The sequence below is a fragment of the Zea mays genome, chromosome 2 (genome assembly GCF_902167145.1).
Source record: "Zea mays cultivar B73 chromosome 2, Zm-B73-REFERENCE-NAM-5.0, whole genome shotgun sequence".
Lineage (NCBI taxonomy): Eukaryota > Viridiplantae > Streptophyta > Magnoliopsida > Poales > Poaceae > Zea > Zea mays.
The window spans coordinates 102,807,025-102,825,470 of record NC_050097.1 but is presented as its reverse complement, the minus strand read 5'-3'; positions in this window follow the sequence as shown (position 1 = coordinate 102,825,470).

Sequence of the window (18,446 nt, the reverse complement as noted above, 5' to 3'; positions counted from 1 at the left end):
TAATTTTGATGAGATCCAATAGGTTACCCCAGTTTTGGTTATCTTTATACCTTGTTTACCCCTGAAATATTTTTGGGTAGTACCTGCTTTTGCTTTATGTGGATTTGGGTATGGAGATACTTTATTCATGATTACACTTTTATTATCTTTTTATTATTACTGTTCATGTTAAGATCATTATGTTAATGGGAACATGGAGCGACTACCCGGGAAAATAGTGCTACCACAAGGGTTTAATGGGACGCCCTTGGCTGATTAACTAGGAAAGCTAGTGGATGACTTCCTTACCCGAAAGGGGCAAGGGCAGTAGGGGAGTGGTTAGTGTAGAGAGGTCCTTGGGTTGATTTTGCTGCGATGGCGGTCAGGCGAGGGATTCCTGCACTAGAGCTTCCTATAAACTGTAGCGGGATTTCTGAAGCTAGTGGAACTTTTTAAAGGCCTCATACTGTTATCCTACCTCGCCTCTTCGGTAGAGATGTATGGGATTGGCCGTCTCTTGGCAGATGGGTAACATGACATGTGGGTAAAGATGCGCAACCTCTACAGAGTGTAAAACTGGTATACTAGCCGTGCTCACGGTCATGAGCAGCTCGGACCCTCACATGATTAATTTATGGAACTTAAATTTAATTTGACATTTTCATCGCATTTGGGATTATTTTACTATTACTTTCTTTATTATTATTAAGGTTTGGTATTTACTTACACTTAGTAATTGCTAATAAAATTTTGACCAACTTATAAAAGCAATGCTCAGCTTCAGCCTCTATTTTGTTGATCAGCCTTACACTTCACATGAACTCCCACCTTTGGTGAGTTCATGCACATTATTCCCCACGACTTGTTGAGCTATGAATGTATGTGAGCTCACTCTTGCTATCTCACACCCCCTCACAGGAGAAGAATATGTGGTTCAAGTGGATCCACACAGCGAGGAGTTCGATTCGATCTAAGTGGCGTCTCCCAGTTGACTTTCTGGCGCCAAGGATGGATTTTAGATCCTGTTATATTTATCTTTTATTTTGTAAGTCTTCCGCTATGTAATAAGTACTCTGATTATTTTGTGACATTTATCTCTTTACACTCTGTTGTTATATATGTTGTCTTCTTTGGCGCATGTATGAGATGCAGCCGGCTTTGTCCCTTAAAATCGGGTGTGACAGAAGTGGTATCAGACAAAATGTTAACTGTAGGACGAAACCTAGATAGAAATGGACAAAACCCTTCCCTACTTACTACTTCTGATTCATTCTATACTTACCTTACTCTGATTCTCTCTATACTTATCTTGATCCTGTCTCACCTTCTACTGTTCTACTCTGATGATTCTTACCTTTTCTACTCTAAGACAAGATGGATTTCACACCTTGGAATCCTACATTTATGACCTTTTTAAGAGATAGGAGACCTAAGACAAAAATTAAAATTATTTTCTCTATTTAAAATGTTGGTTGATTGTTTTGATGATCAATGCCTGATTTGCTTCTTTGATTGATTGAAACATTATAGTCGAGCATCTTATCATGTACCACCATAATGTAATGTATTAGCGTTAGAAGGTGATACACTAATCTACTTAGCTAATAAATCTTCCAAAGTAACATGCCTCGTAATTACATGCCTTGTCTACAATCCTTTCTCTTGTACCCTGTGTTTCTAACCCAGATGGGCTACCCCTATAGTGTTAGAAGAGAGCACTATAGAAGTGATCCTTAGTATGTCATGGTTAAGAAAGGCAAAGGCAGTTTATACACTATGCTAAGGGAACCGTAGAACTCACCAGTTACAAAGTGCAAAGATTCGAACTTGCAATTGCAGTAACTACCACCATCAGACTAGCGACATTCTTAGTAGATGAGAAGTTTGTTGGTGGCAACATCCGTGCGGTTAGAGATTTTTCCGGATGTCTTTCCAGAGGAGTTACCAGGGATGCCACTAGATACGGAAGTTGAGTTTGTCATAGACCTCTTACCTAGAACTGCTCCTATTTCTAAATGGACATATATGATGTCTGTAGAAGAGTAAAAAGAACTCAAGAAGCACTTAACGGAGTTGCAAGAGGCTGGGTACATTTGTCCGAGTCTTCACCTTGGAGAGCACCGATTTTATTTGTACAGAAGAAAGATGGATTGCAAGGGATGTGCGTGGATTATAGGTCCCTTAATGGTGTCACTATGAAGAACAAGTATCCATTACCCCGCATTGAAGATTTATTTGATCAGATGAGAGGTGCAAGGGTATTCTCGAAGATTGATCTCCGATCAGGTTATCACCAAATGAAGATTAGGCCATCGGATATTTCCAAGACAACTTTCTGAACCTGATATGGATTATATGAGTTCACTGTTATGTCGTTTGGATTAACTAATGCACCAGCTTATTTTATGAATTTGATGAATAAGGTGTTCATGGAGTATTTGGACAGATTCGTCGTAGTATTTATCGACGATATTCTTATCTATTCTAAGAGTGAAAGTGATCATGAGGAACACCTGAGGTTGGTGCTACAGAAGCTAAGAGATAATGAACTCTACTCCAAGTTTAGCAAGTGCGAGTTTTGGATTGACAAGGTGCCATTCCTTGGACATATTATTTCTAATGGAGGAATAGTAGTGGATCCTGCTAAAGTGAATGAGATAATGGAATGAAGCGTGCCCACTACCGTCACTGAGATTCGGAGTTTCTTGGGGCTTGCAGGATATTATCGGAGATTTATTGAAGGATTCTCTAAAATTGCCAAGCCTATGACCTCGCTTCTAGAGAAAGGAAGAGAATTTAAGTGGGATGAGAAGTGCCAATAAAGCTTTGATAAATTAAAGAAGAGATTGATGTCACCAGCAGTGTTGATTATGCCAGATCTACATAAGGGATTCGACATTTATTGTGATGCATGTGGCCAAGGATTGAGATGTGTGCTCATGCAAGAAGGACATGTGATCGCCTATGCATCTCGTCAGTTGCGGAAACATGAATTGAACTACCCCAATCATGACTTAGAACTGGTAGCCGTTGTGCATGCACTTAAGATTTGGAGACACTACATTATGGGAACTAAGTGCCAAGTATACACGGATCATAAAAGTTTGAAGTACATATTCACTCAGAAGGATCTCAACCTTAGGCAACGCCATTGGTTGGAGCTTATTAAGGATTACGATTTGGAGATTCACTATCGCCCAGGCAAGGCAAATTTGGTTGCAGATGCCTTGAGTCGGAAGGAGCATGTTCCTTCTGCTATTGTTGTCCAGCTAGTCGATGAATTAGCAAAAGATTTTGAGAGGCTCAACTTGGGAATTGTTACACATACGGAAGGGGTTACCATTGAATTGGAACCTACCTTGGAGCAAGAAATTCGTAAAGGTCAAGTTGGTGATGCAAAAATTCAAGAGATTAAGGATCTGATTACGGAAGGTAGAGGTTCAGAATTCACGGAGGATGAGCAAGGCACTGTATGGTTCAAGAATCGGATTTGTGTTCTGGATATCGATAGTCTTTGTGAAACCATATTGAAGGAGGCACACGACTCAGTTTATTCTATCCACACTGGCAGTACTAAGATGTACCAGGACTTGAAGCAGAAGTATTGGTGGTATGGACTAAATAAGGATGTTGCTTCACATGTTGCTCTATGTGATGTTTGCCAGAGGGTGAAAGGAGAACATCAAAGACCTGCTGGTTTACTACACCCGCTTAAGATACCTGAGTGGAAATGGGAAGAGATTGGCATGAACTTCATTGTTGGATTACCCCGCACATCTGCTAGGTAAGATTCTATATGGGTGGTTGTGGACAGGCTAACTAAAGTAGCCCACTTTATTCCAGTGAAGACCACATATTCAGGAGCCAAGTTAGCAGAGTTGTACATGGCACGGATTGTATGCCTACATGGTGTTCCAAAGAAGATTGTGTCAGACTGGGGATCATAGTTTACTTCTCAGTATTGGAAGAAGTTGCATGAGTCCTTGGATACAAGATTGAATTTTAGTTCGGCTTACCATCCACAGATTGATGGGCAGACTGAGAGGACCAACCAAGTGCTAGAGGATATGTTAAGAGCTTGTGCTCTTAAACATGGTGGAAGTTGGGATAAGAGTTTGCCTTATGCGGAGTTCTCTTATAATAATAGCTACCAGGCCAGTTTGAAGATGTCACTGTTTGAGGCTTTGTATGGCAGAAAGTGCAGGACTCCACTGTATTGGGATCAAACTGGTGAAAGGCAGTTATTTGGACCAGAGATTATACAAGAAGCAGAGGAGCAAGTCCAGCAAATAAGGGAGAATTTGAGAACTGCACAGTCAAGGCAGAAAAGCTATGCTGATACCCGGAGAAGACTCCTCGAGTTTAAGGAGGGAGATTATGTCTATTTGAAGGTGTCACCACTCCGGGGTATGAGAATATTTAAAGTCAAAGGGAAGTTGTCCCCTCGCTTCATTGGACCCTTCTTGATCTTAAAGAGAGTGGGAGAGGTTGCATATCAATTGGAGTTACTTGATCACCTTGCAGATGTTCATGATGTCTTTCATGTATCTCAGCTGAAGAAATGTCTCAGGGTACCTGAAGAGCAGCTACCAATGGAGGACCTTAGTGTTCAAGATGATCTGACCTATGCAGAGTATCCTATCAAGATTCTTGATACACTAACTCGTGTCACAAGAAATAAGGTCATAAAGATGGGCAAAGTGCAATGGAGTCACCACGGAAAAGATGAAGCTACTTGGGAAAGAGAAGAAGAGCTTCACATATATTTTCCCCATCTTTTCCCTAGATCTTCCTAAATATCGAGGACGAGATTATTTTTAAGGGGGTAGGATTTGTAATACCCACTTTGTAAGAAAGATCTAAAAGTGAAATTATATCACTCTACATCTATATGTACTACCGATGTTTATCATTTCATGTGGACACATTACTTACACAAATAAATAAGTAACAAAAGACACTCAATTAAATCATGCATCATGCTGGATTTTGTCTTGTGTGCATTTTGTGACAACATAAAATAATTTGAAGAAGAAATAAATTAGATTCCCAAAATAGAATTTGGAAAATAAAAGGAGACACTAGAATTTAGAAAAGAGAAGCAAACGAATATTATGTGGAATAAAAATAAGTATAAAAAATATATATATTATTCCTACACAGACTGAGTTTATATATTTGACTCAAAGGTGAATTTCTTAACAAAACTCAGATTCAAATTAGAAATTCAAATGAAAGGAAAATGAATAAAATAGGAAAAAGGGAAATAAAAGAAAAGGCTAAAGATACCTAGCTGGGCCAACTTCAGCCATTCGGCCCACTACACCCGCTGTGCGCGCGACACTGATACCGCCCTCTCGGTGGCGCTGACTGGTGGCCCCGGATCAGCTGCCTCCACGAGCGCCCAAGGCACTGACAAACAGGACCCGTGTGTCAGCTGCTACAACAGCTCCGCGAGCTCGCTGCAACGGACTGTCGCGCATGGCGGGCACGACGCCGACGATTCTTGCGCGCTCGGCCTTTGACCACACTGGGGGATAAAATCCCAGGAGCCCTAACCTCTCCTCCGTTCCATTGCCTCATTGAGTCCGCAACCGACCCAAAAAGAGAGAATCCAGTGCCGCCATAGCCATCACATCGCCGCCATCGTTGAACCACGCCTGTGTTCACCGCCGAACCATGGTGTGGGGCTTCGGAGCCTCGGAAACCCTCCACGAAGACACGCGGAGCGGCGGGAGGCGCGTGGGAGCATCACAGTGTCGTGGATTTCTCGCCGTGATTGAGTTTTTCCGCGGATCCACCGTGCACCGTGGCCAGTGTCGCCGAGTCATCTATTCCTGGTAATAAGTTTACCCCCATACTCATTAGACCTTCCGCAATAAGTAGCTGAGCCGAATTAAAAAATTGAGCGCGTGAATACGGGGATTGGCTCCGCCGGTCATGGGCGCCGCCGTGCGGGGGTATCGCCGATGGCCGGAGCTGGAGTGTGGTGATGATGCGCTCATGGTCGTTGATCCATTGATGAACGACCCTGATTAGATTGAAGACATCCCTTCGCGTGATTGAATACGGGCCACAGATCCACCATCGTGCGGTCACGTGAGTGAGTGGGTTGTCGAGCGCGGTGGACCGTGGATCTTTGATCCAACGGTCAGTAGAGCGTACCGATTCGTAAACCTCAGCGACCTAATCATGGCCGTTGACTCAGATCTGATGGCCCATATCAACAGATACCCCTTCGCATAGACCGTTTTGCTTATGAGCCCTCCGCTTTAGAGATATTTAACCCGTAGTCCGGATGGTTGTGATCCGAGTCTGGTAGATCTTTTGAATTTGGCCCTAGATTTCTGTTTAATTGGCGCCCAGTCCAGATGATTGATAAAAACCAGGAAAATCATTTAGAAAATAGTTTTTAGTACATATTTAAATGCAGAAACTTGTTTAAATTGTAGAAAATTCATATGAACTCCAAATTGGTCCATTCCAGTTCCTATAATTTTGTAATTTTATTGTTCATCATCTAGTACCACTGTTTTGACATGAAAACCATATTAAAATGTATCTCTTAATCAATCTTGTATTAAATACATAAAACCTTTCAAAATTCATATCTTAAAATCTATAACTCCAAAAATTATGATTTCTGTTCCTAGGATTTTATTTTAATGTGTAGATTATTATTATGTATTTTGTTTTACATGTTTGGTGTGATGTTAATTTTCTTTATATACTATGTATGTTTGTATTGTGGCGAGTAGAAGAACCTGTGACCGTGGATCCTGGTGTTCAGCAGATAGAAGTTGTTGGGCAGGAGCTCATTGAAGGCAAGTTGTGCCCTTGACCACTTACTTTTTCCCAGCCATGTTCTTGTTAATTATAATGATCTGCATAGGTTAATTTTGATGGGATCCAATAGGTTACCCCAGTTTTTGTTATCTTTATACCTTGTTTACCCCTGAAATATTTTTGGGTAGTACCTGCTATTGCTTTATGTGGATTTGGGTATGGAGATACACTATTCATGATTATTCTTTTATTACCTTTTTATTATTACTATTCATGTTAAGATCATTATGTTAATGGGAACATGGAGCGACCACCCGGGAAAACAGTGCTACCATAAGGGTTTAATGGGACGCCCTTGACTGATTAACTAGGAAAGCTAGTGGATGACTTCCTTACCCGAAAGGGGCAAGGGCAATAGGGGAGTGGTCAGTGTAGGGAGGTTCTTGGGTTGATTTTGCTGTGATGGCGGTCAGGCAAGGGATTCCTGCACTGGAGCTTCCTATAAACTATAGCGGGATTTCTGAAGCTAGTGGAACTGTGTAAAGGCCTCGTAGTGTAACCCTGCCTCGCCTCCTCGGTAGAGGTGTATGGGATTGGTCGTCTCTTGGCAGAAGGGTAACATGACTTGTGGGTAAAGATGCACAACCTCTGCAGAGTGTAAAACTGGTATACTAGCCGTGCTCACGGTCATGAGCAGCTCGGACCCTCACATGATTAATTTATGGAACTTAAATTTAATTTGACATTTGCATCGCATTTGGGTTTATTTTACTATTACATTCTTTATTATTATTAAGGTTTGGTATTTACTTACACTTAGTAACTACTAATAAAATTTTGACCAACTTATAAAAGCAATGCTCAGCTTCAGCCTCTATTTTGTTGATCAGCCTTACACTTAACATGAACTCCCACCTTTGGTGAGTTCATGCACATTATTCCCCACGACTTGTTGAGCTATGAACGTATGTGAGCTCACTCTTGCTGTCTCACACCCCTCCACAGGAGAAGAACAGGTGGTTCAAGTGGAGCCACACAGCGAGGAGTTCGATTCGATCTAGGTGGCGTCTCCCAGTTGACTTTCTGGCGCCAAGGATGGATTTTAGATCCTGTTATATTTATCTTTTATTTTGTAAGTCTTTCGCTATGTAATAAGTACTCTGATTATATTATGACATTTATCTCTATACACTCTGTTGTTATATATGTTGTCTTCTTTGGCGCATGTATGAGATGCACCCGACTTTGTCCCTTAAAACCAGGTGTGACAAGTGGTTTTAGACATTTATCTCTATATCTTTGCTCTAGTCTGTAATAATACTACTCTTTCTTACTTTGAAAATAAAGTAAGTTATTGTAACTGCTTCCGCATTTTCGTACCTTCGATGTGTTGTAATGTCTGCGTGACGGGTGAAACGCTCTTGGGCAAGGTAAAGAATACATATTCCGAACTTAACAAGTGATCAGGTGCACCTACATGGTTGTTTGAGGTCCGTTGGACAAGGATAACTGTAGGTGGGCCTAATGACTTGAAAGGTTCTGTCACAGCTGGTATCGGAGCAAAGCCCATCGCTGCAGATGTTATGAGGCATTTTCAAAAAGAATTTTCAAAGACATACCAAAAAAATTTCTTTCCTTCTTATCTAACTACCTGCTGAAATGTTTATATTAAGACAAGATAGTAGAGTGCAATATATAGAAGCTTGTGAATCTACTAAGGTTGATTCTATAAATATGCATGCATCATGTTAAAAACTATATTAATAAGGTTTTCCCCCTTATGGAGATATGCCGCTGCGCACAAGGAAAACCGCGCGCAAATCCACCGGACCGATTGGCCTGCCTCGCCATCAACTAGCCCCAAGACATGAGGATAGTAGTAGCGGCAGCAATGATACCATCGGAGATCTGGAAGGTCAGGTGGAGCAGCTTCGAACGGAATTGCATCATAGAAACAATGTGTGGGTCGAGGATGGTCAGCGCATAAACGAGTTAAGGACTGACATCCGACATCTGCAAGACCAACTTGCTGAACGAGATTTAGCACTCGATTGGGCTGTTAACTCACGTTCACTTGCTTGGGCCAGGGAAGCCAAAGCTCGAGCCCATGTGTAAGCGCTTAGCACAGTCGTGGACATCTTGCAGGTGTACTGTAATACACTACATGAGGAAGTTCATGTAATGTATTCACGACTGCACCCTGACGTACCTGCCGATCCTGTCGGAATGGGACCCGGACCTTCTGGAACAGTGGGAGAAGCCCTTGGTGGGGAACTGGACCTTTTCAGGCCCCCTCCTTCAATGAATCTGGTTGATGAATGGTCCCCTACACCCGACAGGGAAGCTACTAAAAGTGATAAGAAACTAGAGTAGAGTAGTTTAGATATAATGATGTATAATAGGTAATGTGGTCCTGTTGTAAATTCGAGTCTGTATCATTACCTTTTAAGTAATGTAAATGGATGGTGTGCTTTGGCATATTATATTTTCCAAATGTTCTTTGACTCAGATGCCGTCCAGGACTTGTGGACAGGATGGTGCGGGAACCTCCAGTGGAAGGGAAACTACTCCTAATCCGCGACTAGTACCCCCAACCTTGGCTGAGGCTATCGCTGCCTTAGTCAATGCAACAGCCGATAACACCCATTTCCTCCGCGAAATGGCGGGACAGCAATATCAGCAGCAAGGCGGGCGAGCTTATCCGCAAGGACCCCGCGAAACTTCATATTTGGATTTCTCAAAAACGCGTCACCCACTATTCGTCAAGGCTGAAGATCCCCATGAAGCCGACGAATGGATTCGGGTAATTGAGCAGAAGTTTGGGCTTCTCCGATGCACGGAGACTCAGAAGCCCTTATTTGCGGCGCAACTGTTAAGAGGCCCTGCCAGCACCTGGTGGGGAAATTATGTGGCTATTCAGCCGGCCGGCCATCATGTTACCTAGGACGAATTTAAGTTGGCATTTCGGGAGCACTATATTCTAGAAGGGGTGCTCCATATGAAACAAGAAGAATTTATGAAGCTTAAACAACACAGTATCTCAACAAGTTCAACCATTTGTCCCAGTACGCCATTGATCAGGTCAGCACTGATCTGAAGAAGAAAAATTGCTTCATGAGGGGCCTTAATGACCGGCTACAACGGAAAATGGCCACCTGCCTCGACCTCTCCTATAGCAGGGCTGTCAGCACAGCGCTGACAGTTGAAGCCAAGTATGCAGGCCCAGGGAAGTCAAAGGGCTATGGAGGTGACAGGTCCAACCAAGGGCCTGAGAAGCAACAAATGTTAGTGATCCGACCTTTAATCAAAACTGTTCTTCACCACGTCCACCCTCCTACCCCTTTAAACAACTTGTCTTTATCCACTCTGCCACTGCCCCACCTCAACAAATCAGTCTGGTGCCCCTGGTACTTGTTTCCCTGCCCTCCCGAGTTCATCTACTGGTTGCTTCAATTGTGGGAAGTCTGGACACTTCATCAAAGACTGCCCATATCCGAAGAGGAACAACTCCAATAATCAGCAGAACCCGAGAAGTTCCAATCAAGGCAAGGGAAATATGGCGAATAATATAGCGGGCAAAAATATGAAGAAAACTGGGTGAATTTATTATACGCATGTGGCCACGACGCCGGAAGGAGAGCCGGTCATGATGGGTATGTTTCTCGTGGCCAATCACCCTGCAGTCATTCTTTTTTATTCTGGTGCTTCACATACATTTATAAGCAAGAAGTTTGTGGAGAAACATTGCATTCCATACAATGAATCAAGGGAAGGGGTTATAATTCATTCGCCTGAGGGACAAATATTCACTAAAGAAGTGGCTTTTCATGTGCCCGTAACATTGGCTGAACGGGACTTTCCCACAAATATGATTGTTCTGAAAGGCCAAGATATTGTAACACCTCAGGTGTTACTTAGAGTTTTCCACTCAAGGCTACACAAGTAAGCCCATCACCACATGTGACTTAAGTTGGGAAAGTACACCAAATTTGGAACTCAAGAATCTAATTAAGTGCAACCCATCCTATAAGTCATACCTTGGCTTGTCATGCACATATAATGGGGAGAATTGGCCAAACCCTAATTCAAACCCCTTTGGTCAAGTGGAGCACTAGAAGTAAGTATGATCAAAAGGCTATGAAAACCACATGATCATGACTTGGGCCAATTATAAAAGATGTAGTACACTTAATACCCTACAAATGATAGTAAGAAAGTGACCCCAAAAAGATTTTAGAAAAACCCCAAAAGGTTCATCAAAGGGTTGAGCATAAAAGAAAAATCAGAATTCTTCTAAGTCCAAAACCACCCCTTTTCCAAAGATCAAACGTGTTCACCCTCATTCAAAGTTCAAAACCACTTGACCCAATTGACAAAGTGGCACCAAAATACCTCTAGAACACAGTGGAAAAGTTTGAACCCAACCCTAAATCGTTTGACATGACATGGCACAAGATTTGTCTCGGTTTGGACAGCTAGGACAAAGACAAATTCCCACCCCCATATCTCTCTAACCCGACCACATCTCCCCTTGGAACTCACATGAACTAGGTAGCCCTAGGTGCAGGGAAGAGATCTCTCACAGGTTTTAGGGCAAGATTCGCAAGTTTTGGCCTCTCAGCAGAGGGTAGAACAAGAACAGAAGCAAAGAGCCACGTGTTCGACGCGCTCTGAGCTCGCTAGAGCACGCCCGACGCTCGCCCCCGCGTGCCCCTCGTCGCGCCAAAGCCGAGCCGGCGCCGTTGCCCGCGCCCGTGCCCGCGCCTATAAAGCCCTAGGGACTTCGACCGTACTCCTCCACGCGCGCTCGACCTCACCGGAGCACCAGATCATCGGCATTGCCCCGCGCACGGCATGCCCGCGCCACCCGATCCCCCGCCACCGTAGACCGGCCAGCAGAGCCTCTCCCAGCCACGTCCGACTCTCGGAGTAGACCCTGCGTGCCTCGGTGAAGCTCCCCGAGCAAGGAATCGAACTTTGCCTCGCCGGAGAAGCCAGTCCACGATCGCCGGACTTCACCCGACCGCCGGTGAACGTAGACCGAGCTCCACAGTGAGTTGTTCTTCAATTCCTTGCACGTGTCGACTCATCAACACCCCGTGAAGCTCCCCGTGCCCTTGGATTGACCTATGCCACCGTGGTTAGGCCAGAGCACTCGCCGCCGACGAGTTGACCCGCCTGCGCACGTGGACCGGCTGATTCCGGCCACCACCGTCGTCGAGCCGTACCTCGCTGTGACCGCTAGAACCTCCCGGAACCAACCCCACCCCTCGCCGGACCTCCCTCGCCGCCGGTAAGCTGCGCCGCCCTTTTTACTCCCGCGGGTACTATTTAAATAAGGGGAAGGACCTCGGGGGAGAAGTAAAAGCCAGGGGGTTTTGCGCACTGTCGACGACTCAAGAGAATAGTGGCGCAGGGGCATAACTGACGGGATTAGTTTAGAAAGAACCCAGGGTCTTCGATGCAAAGTGGATTTCCAGAAAACCTTTTTAATATTTCTGATTTAAATACAAACAGGACTTGAAAAATTCATAACTTTAGTTTTGTTTACCCAAATCAAGTCAAACCAATTTTGCCAGATCCTAAATAATGTAAACTACTAAGGAAAAATATAAAACTCCTAGGTGTTGCAGAAAACTTCAAAGTTATGATTTAATTGATTATCTGTTCAAAAGCTAAAGAAAATAGAGAAAAATAGCTACACTATTAGACTGGGATTAAGAAAATTCAGAGAAGTACTTAATCACTTCCTAACCTGTTTAAAAATAATAAAACCCTCTGTACACCCAATTAAGGTAGGGTTTGCCCTTTAAATCATTTTCAGCTTAAGGTTAAAGAAAATATAAAATGTAGTTTAAAACAAGAACCAGGGAGCACCCACATTTTGTTAGTTCTCTTATTCAGTGTAGTTCACTAGAAAATTTTATTATACCTTTGTTTAGTACAAAAGAAATGAGACACCTTTTATTTTAGGAAAACAAGGAAAACTTAGAAAAATCGTAGAAAAATAACCCTGAGAAGAAAACACTCCAAACCTTGGGATAACTAATGTTTTGTTATTATAAATATAGAGAAATTATGAGTTCTGTTGTTTGACATTTTTCAAATAACAAGTTAGTTGTAAGTGTCATTTTAGCTTTAAACTTTAGAAAATCATAACTAAATAACCACTAAGTAACTTTCTGTGATTTTTGGCACAGAAGCATGTTATTACCTATAGATACCAGCAAAAATTACTCTTAGTACAGAACCCACCCCTAGATAAGAGTTGTAGTGCAAAGTGACCCCTTTGCCCCAACTTTTGTTATTTTTTCCAGGGCATATTCTAATTTTGCTGGACCTCAAACTTATAGTACAGCCTACAGTGACAAATAGTAACCCACTGTAATTTTTACAGAATTGTTGGAAAATTTTAAATCACTGTTGTAGTTCAAACCCACCCTAAAAGCATAAATAGAAAAAGAAAAGGGAAATTAATAGTGGAGACTAATGTTACCCTAACCAAACCAGCAAAACCCCTTGAGTGCCTACCAAAACATTTAAGAGGCAATCCAAGTCTTAATCCATTATGCTTAGGCAAAATCTCAAACCTAAATTGGTAAGCATAAACCACTAAGAGCCTCTTATAATCATAGCATACATGTTTCTTACTCATTGCATTCGATAGATTGCAACCTCGCTGACGGAGAATACATCCTCGTGCCTGAGCAAGGAGTTGCTCAGGAGGTAGCCTCGGATCCAGCAACAGAGCCTGCCCTAGTGGATCTGCCTGCCCCAGCTTTGGAAGGCAAGCCCCGGTTTTATGCATAACCTATTTATTATGTTATTTTACTACACTTAATGACTGTAGGATTGAATGTGCACTTAAGTGTAGGAGTTGTTTGAAACCCTAGTTGCATGATCTCAGGAATCCTTTCGTGATGGATACTAGTATGCTAGGTCGAGTAGCTGCTTTATTAATTAGGGATCTCGGTAGAAGTCAAGTGATTTTTCTAGCACTCACGCGAGGTCAGGAATTGGTTGTATCCATTTTTGATATCGTAATGATGGTGGTCTGTGGACAACGGTCCATGGGGATGCATTGTCTATGAGACGGAAATTGGAATAAGGATTAAGGTGTGGTACCGTGTGTCAAGCGTTTGAACGTACTAAGCACATACCGAGAAATATGGTAAATCGGTAAGCCTAGTACCTGAGTGAACCTGGCAGCAGATTGCCCTCCTCACGCGACCTGAGACGTGATCTCCCATTCCGGTTATGGTGGGTACAAGTGCGGTCACTGCACGACGGCAGTCGGGGTCAGTGAGGCATTGTACGCCAAGGCGGTGAGCCCCTCTCTGCTGACGGGGAATCGATGGGGACGGTTGATATGTGTGGGGACGGAGTGCCTCGCCATGTCGTGTGTTTAGGTTTACCTTGCAAGGTTTAAAAACTCGATTCGAATCGTCTGCTTCTTGCAGCTAATGAGACTGCTTGATCCATGCTGCTACATTGAGTAACAAGTGGAAATGTGATGACTTGGCAAAAGTTGTAGATTGCTAAATGTTTGATACCATGTATGATTAGATAGGTATACATCAAGTCTTAAGAGAGTCAAACTAAAACTTGACAAAGCTAAAACTCGATTTATATACTCAACTAGTGCTTTTGGCAACCAAACCCCTCAGCCAAACAACTGCATGTCTAGAGGTACAGGAGTAGACTCCTCACACCGGGTAAGTCTAGCTGAGTATTAGTATACTCAGCCTTGCTTGTGGCATAATTTTACAGGTTCTCTTTAGGACATGGTTGCTGGAGTGACTTGGCCGTCCATCTTGCCACCGGGTTGGACATTCGAGTGGGACCCTACCTCGGCTGAGGAGGAGCATGAGGAGTGATGGGACAGGCTTCCCCATCTCTCTGTTTATTTATCGTTAGTTTTATTCCGCTGTATTCCGAACAATGATGACTACTTTTGCTAAAACTCCAATGATGATGTAATAAATTTAATACTCTTTAATGTATGGTTTTATGCCTTATTGTATTTGCTCTGTGCCTCACCATCGAGTGAGTACATGGTACTTGATCCTGTTAGTGGCCTCGTTGGACTAGATCCGAGGGACTAACGTGTTATTCCCATTTAAGTGTGGTCTAGCCTCTAAGGCGGGACTTAGGCACTTAAGTTGGAATAATTCGGGCGGTTTCGCCACAGCTGGTATCGGAGCTCGTACCACCACAGAGGAATCAATAAACTATAAATACCATCCTTTTTCAAAGTAAAACTTGGTAGAAACAAATGTTGGATAGATCGTAGGATGATCAGGATAGACCTAGGACGTGGAGCCTTAGGATGATAGAGGGGTAGCTAGGTGGCTAATTGAGTAAGCCCTACAGGCTACTATAAGGGATGGGAGTTCTTCCCTAATCCGTCTAAATTGAAATGAGGTCGTTTAGGACGAGCATGCATGCATCCTTAAATTAAACTATTAAATAATTGGGTAAGAACTTTAATACACAATGATGACAAACTAAGTACACCCAGTGCCATTGTCGTAGTTATAGAGAGGCTGAGTTGCGATCCCTTTTCATTTTATAATTCCTTGTCTTTTACTTACGCTTAACCGTACACAGATGACTTCTCACGGATCCTCGGACGAAGGGAATGCACAGTCCCACACGGACGGGCTTGCACGAGAGGGTTTCCCCCGTATCTTGTGGGAGGTACTTCAGGGAGCTAGTTACACGACGCCTCCCCAGTACGCGGTGCAGCTGTTCGAGAAGCACCGAGTGCCCCGTTGTAGGGTGAGGATGACCCTGGAGCCTCATCCCTTACAGCCAGGCTGGCGTTCGCTGGACTCTGAGTCTTTTGGATACAGGGCTGAGGATACTATTGAGGCGATTGCTCTTCACGGACTGACCACCTTCTGTGGTTTCCACCCCTTGGAGCTGTCCACTCACCCCATTGGTTTGTTCCCCGCGGAGAAGGAGGACGACCCAATGTGGAAGGACCGAGTGGAGCATGCCAAGGATATATGGGCTATCTACCCAGGTCAGACTGCTCACTTGATGGTGAGGTGCATGAATGCCCTGTATCGTCTGCAAGTGATGCGAGGAGAGGCAATGTCTCATCTGATGGCATTGTTGGAGGCTACCAAGATCACCCTGGATAACAGAGAGGAACTTGTGGTAGACTTGTCCACTAAGATGGTGGAAAAAGACCTACAAGTGGAACAATTGTCAAATGAGATCCAAGAGCTTGAGGAGCTAGTGGGAACCAGGGAGAACACCACTGAGGTTCTCGAGGATCAGCTAATCAACACTCAGCAGCAGCTTGCGGAGGCTAACCAGCATCTGGATATGTACCACCAGGAGATCCATGACATGGAGGCCAACGAGGATGTCGACATCGAGGGAGGAGAGGAGCCTGCCTCTAGCTTGGACACTGCTGGCTCAGGGAGACCACCTTCCCCCGAGTCGAGCGTTGCCTCGTTTGCTCACTAGGTCGCAGAGATAGAGTTAGAAGTCTGTGGCGGTAGAACTCCTCGAAGCTAGCTTAGCTTTTGCACCCTTGGGGTACTAGGCTGGATAGAGTTGAGTCTTTTGAGTTACTGATGTAATCGTGGCAAACTCTTTTGGAAGTATGGATGATGAATGATGTCAGTTTAAATTTAAGAAGAAAAGTTTATGCCATGTGGAATCTTTTATAAATTATGCAAGAATATGTATTGATTTTACCCCTTTGACTCTTTCACCACGATTGAACATTGAACCTCAGAAATATGATATTGAGAATATCCATGGCTTTTCAAATGGCAGGAAGAGCGCGTCGTGGACAGAATGAGCGCATTCCTCCACCATCGCCACCGCCTCCTACTCTGCAGGAGCTGATGGCTCAGCAGAACGAGATCTTGCGACAGTTAGCTCAGCGCCAACCACCACCTCAGCATTATGGTGGTGGTGATCATCAGCGTCACCCCGCAGCAGCCACTTATCAGGAGTTCCTCAGTACCCAGCCACCGTTGTTTACCAGGGCAGAGGACTCACTTGATGCTGATGTATGGCTGAGAGTAGTGGAATCCAAATTCCCGCTAGTCCATGGAGTTTGTTCAGAGGTGACTAAGGTCAGGTTCGCCACCCAGCAGCTTCGCGGACCCTTGCGGACATGGTGGGATCATTTCCTTGCTATGCAGCCAGCTGACCATGAGGTGGAATGGAGAGAGTTCAAGGCAGCTTTCAGGGGGCATCATATACCAGCAGGCATTATGGACCACAAGCTCAATGAGTTTCTGGCACTCACTCAGGGGAACCGGACAGTGTTGCAGTACGCTCAGGCCTTCAACGACCTGTGCCAGTATGCCGGGTATCATGCAGACACTGATGAGAAGAAGAGGGACAGATTCAGGAGGGGGCTCAGCACTAAGCTCCGCGATCGTCTTAACACAGTCAGGGCCAACAACTATAATGAGTTAGTCAACATGGCCATTTCTTAGGAGGATTGTATCACAGTCTGTCAGGCAGAGAAGAAGAGGAAGACCCCTGTGGCAGGACCCTCAGCTCAGCCACAGCACTTCAGGATCGTGTCTGACACTCAGAATAGGGGACCTCAGCAGCAGCAAGGACGTTAGGTGATCCGACCACAGCAGCAGCAGCAGGCACCTAACCGCACTCAGTTTCCAGTTCAGAGGAACAATCAACCGCAGCAGCAGTACCATCAGGCCAATGATAACAGGTGTTTCACTTGTGGTAACACCGGACATTATGCCAAGAATTGCCCCAGAAACCAGCAGAGGCAGAGACAGAATGCCAACCAGAACCAAGGCAAGAGGCAGAAGGTGCAAGTGAGACAAGGCAGACTGAACTTCACCACCATGGCTGACATTCTAGAGGGAGCACCCGTCATGACTGGTATCTTTTCAGTTTTGAATTATCCTGCTATTATTCTTTTTGATTCTGGTGCATCACACAGTTTTATCAGTACCAAATTTAGTGCCAAGTGCCAATTACCTTTTCACCACACCAATGGGGGTATTACGATTTCAACACTAGGAGGCAGGGTTGCCACCTATCAAATCAACAGGCAAGTGCCTATAAAATTTGGTAGTCTTGTGATTAGAACCACCCTTCTCATCTTAGGATTGGATAGCGTGGACATTATATTGGGAACTGATTGGTTATCCAGGCATCAGGCAGTATTGGATATTGCAGCAAGGACCATTGAGATTCACTCCCCTACTTATGGCGAGACTACTTTATATTTGTCTGATCAGGGTTGTACCCGTTCTTGTGCATTCACCATGATAGAGTCATCGGTTGAAAGAATCCCTGTGGTCTGTGACTACCCAGATGTCTTTCCTGACGAATTGCCAGGAATGCCACCCGGCAGAGACATCGAGTTCGCGATTGAATTGCAACCCAGGACTGCTCCTATATCCAAGAGACCCTATAGGATGCCTCCCGCCGAATTAGCGGAGTTGAAAAAGCAGCTACAAGAGTTGTTGGACAAGGGGTTCATTCGCCCAAGTACTTCAGCATGGGGATGCCCAGCCTTGTTTGTAAAGAAGAAGGATGAAAGTCTGAGAATGTGTGTCGATTACCGCCCTCTCAATGCGGTGACCATCAAGAACAAATACCCACTGCCCCGCATTGATGTTTTGTTTGATCAGTTGGTGGGAGCCAAAGTGTTCTCGAAGATAGACCTTCGC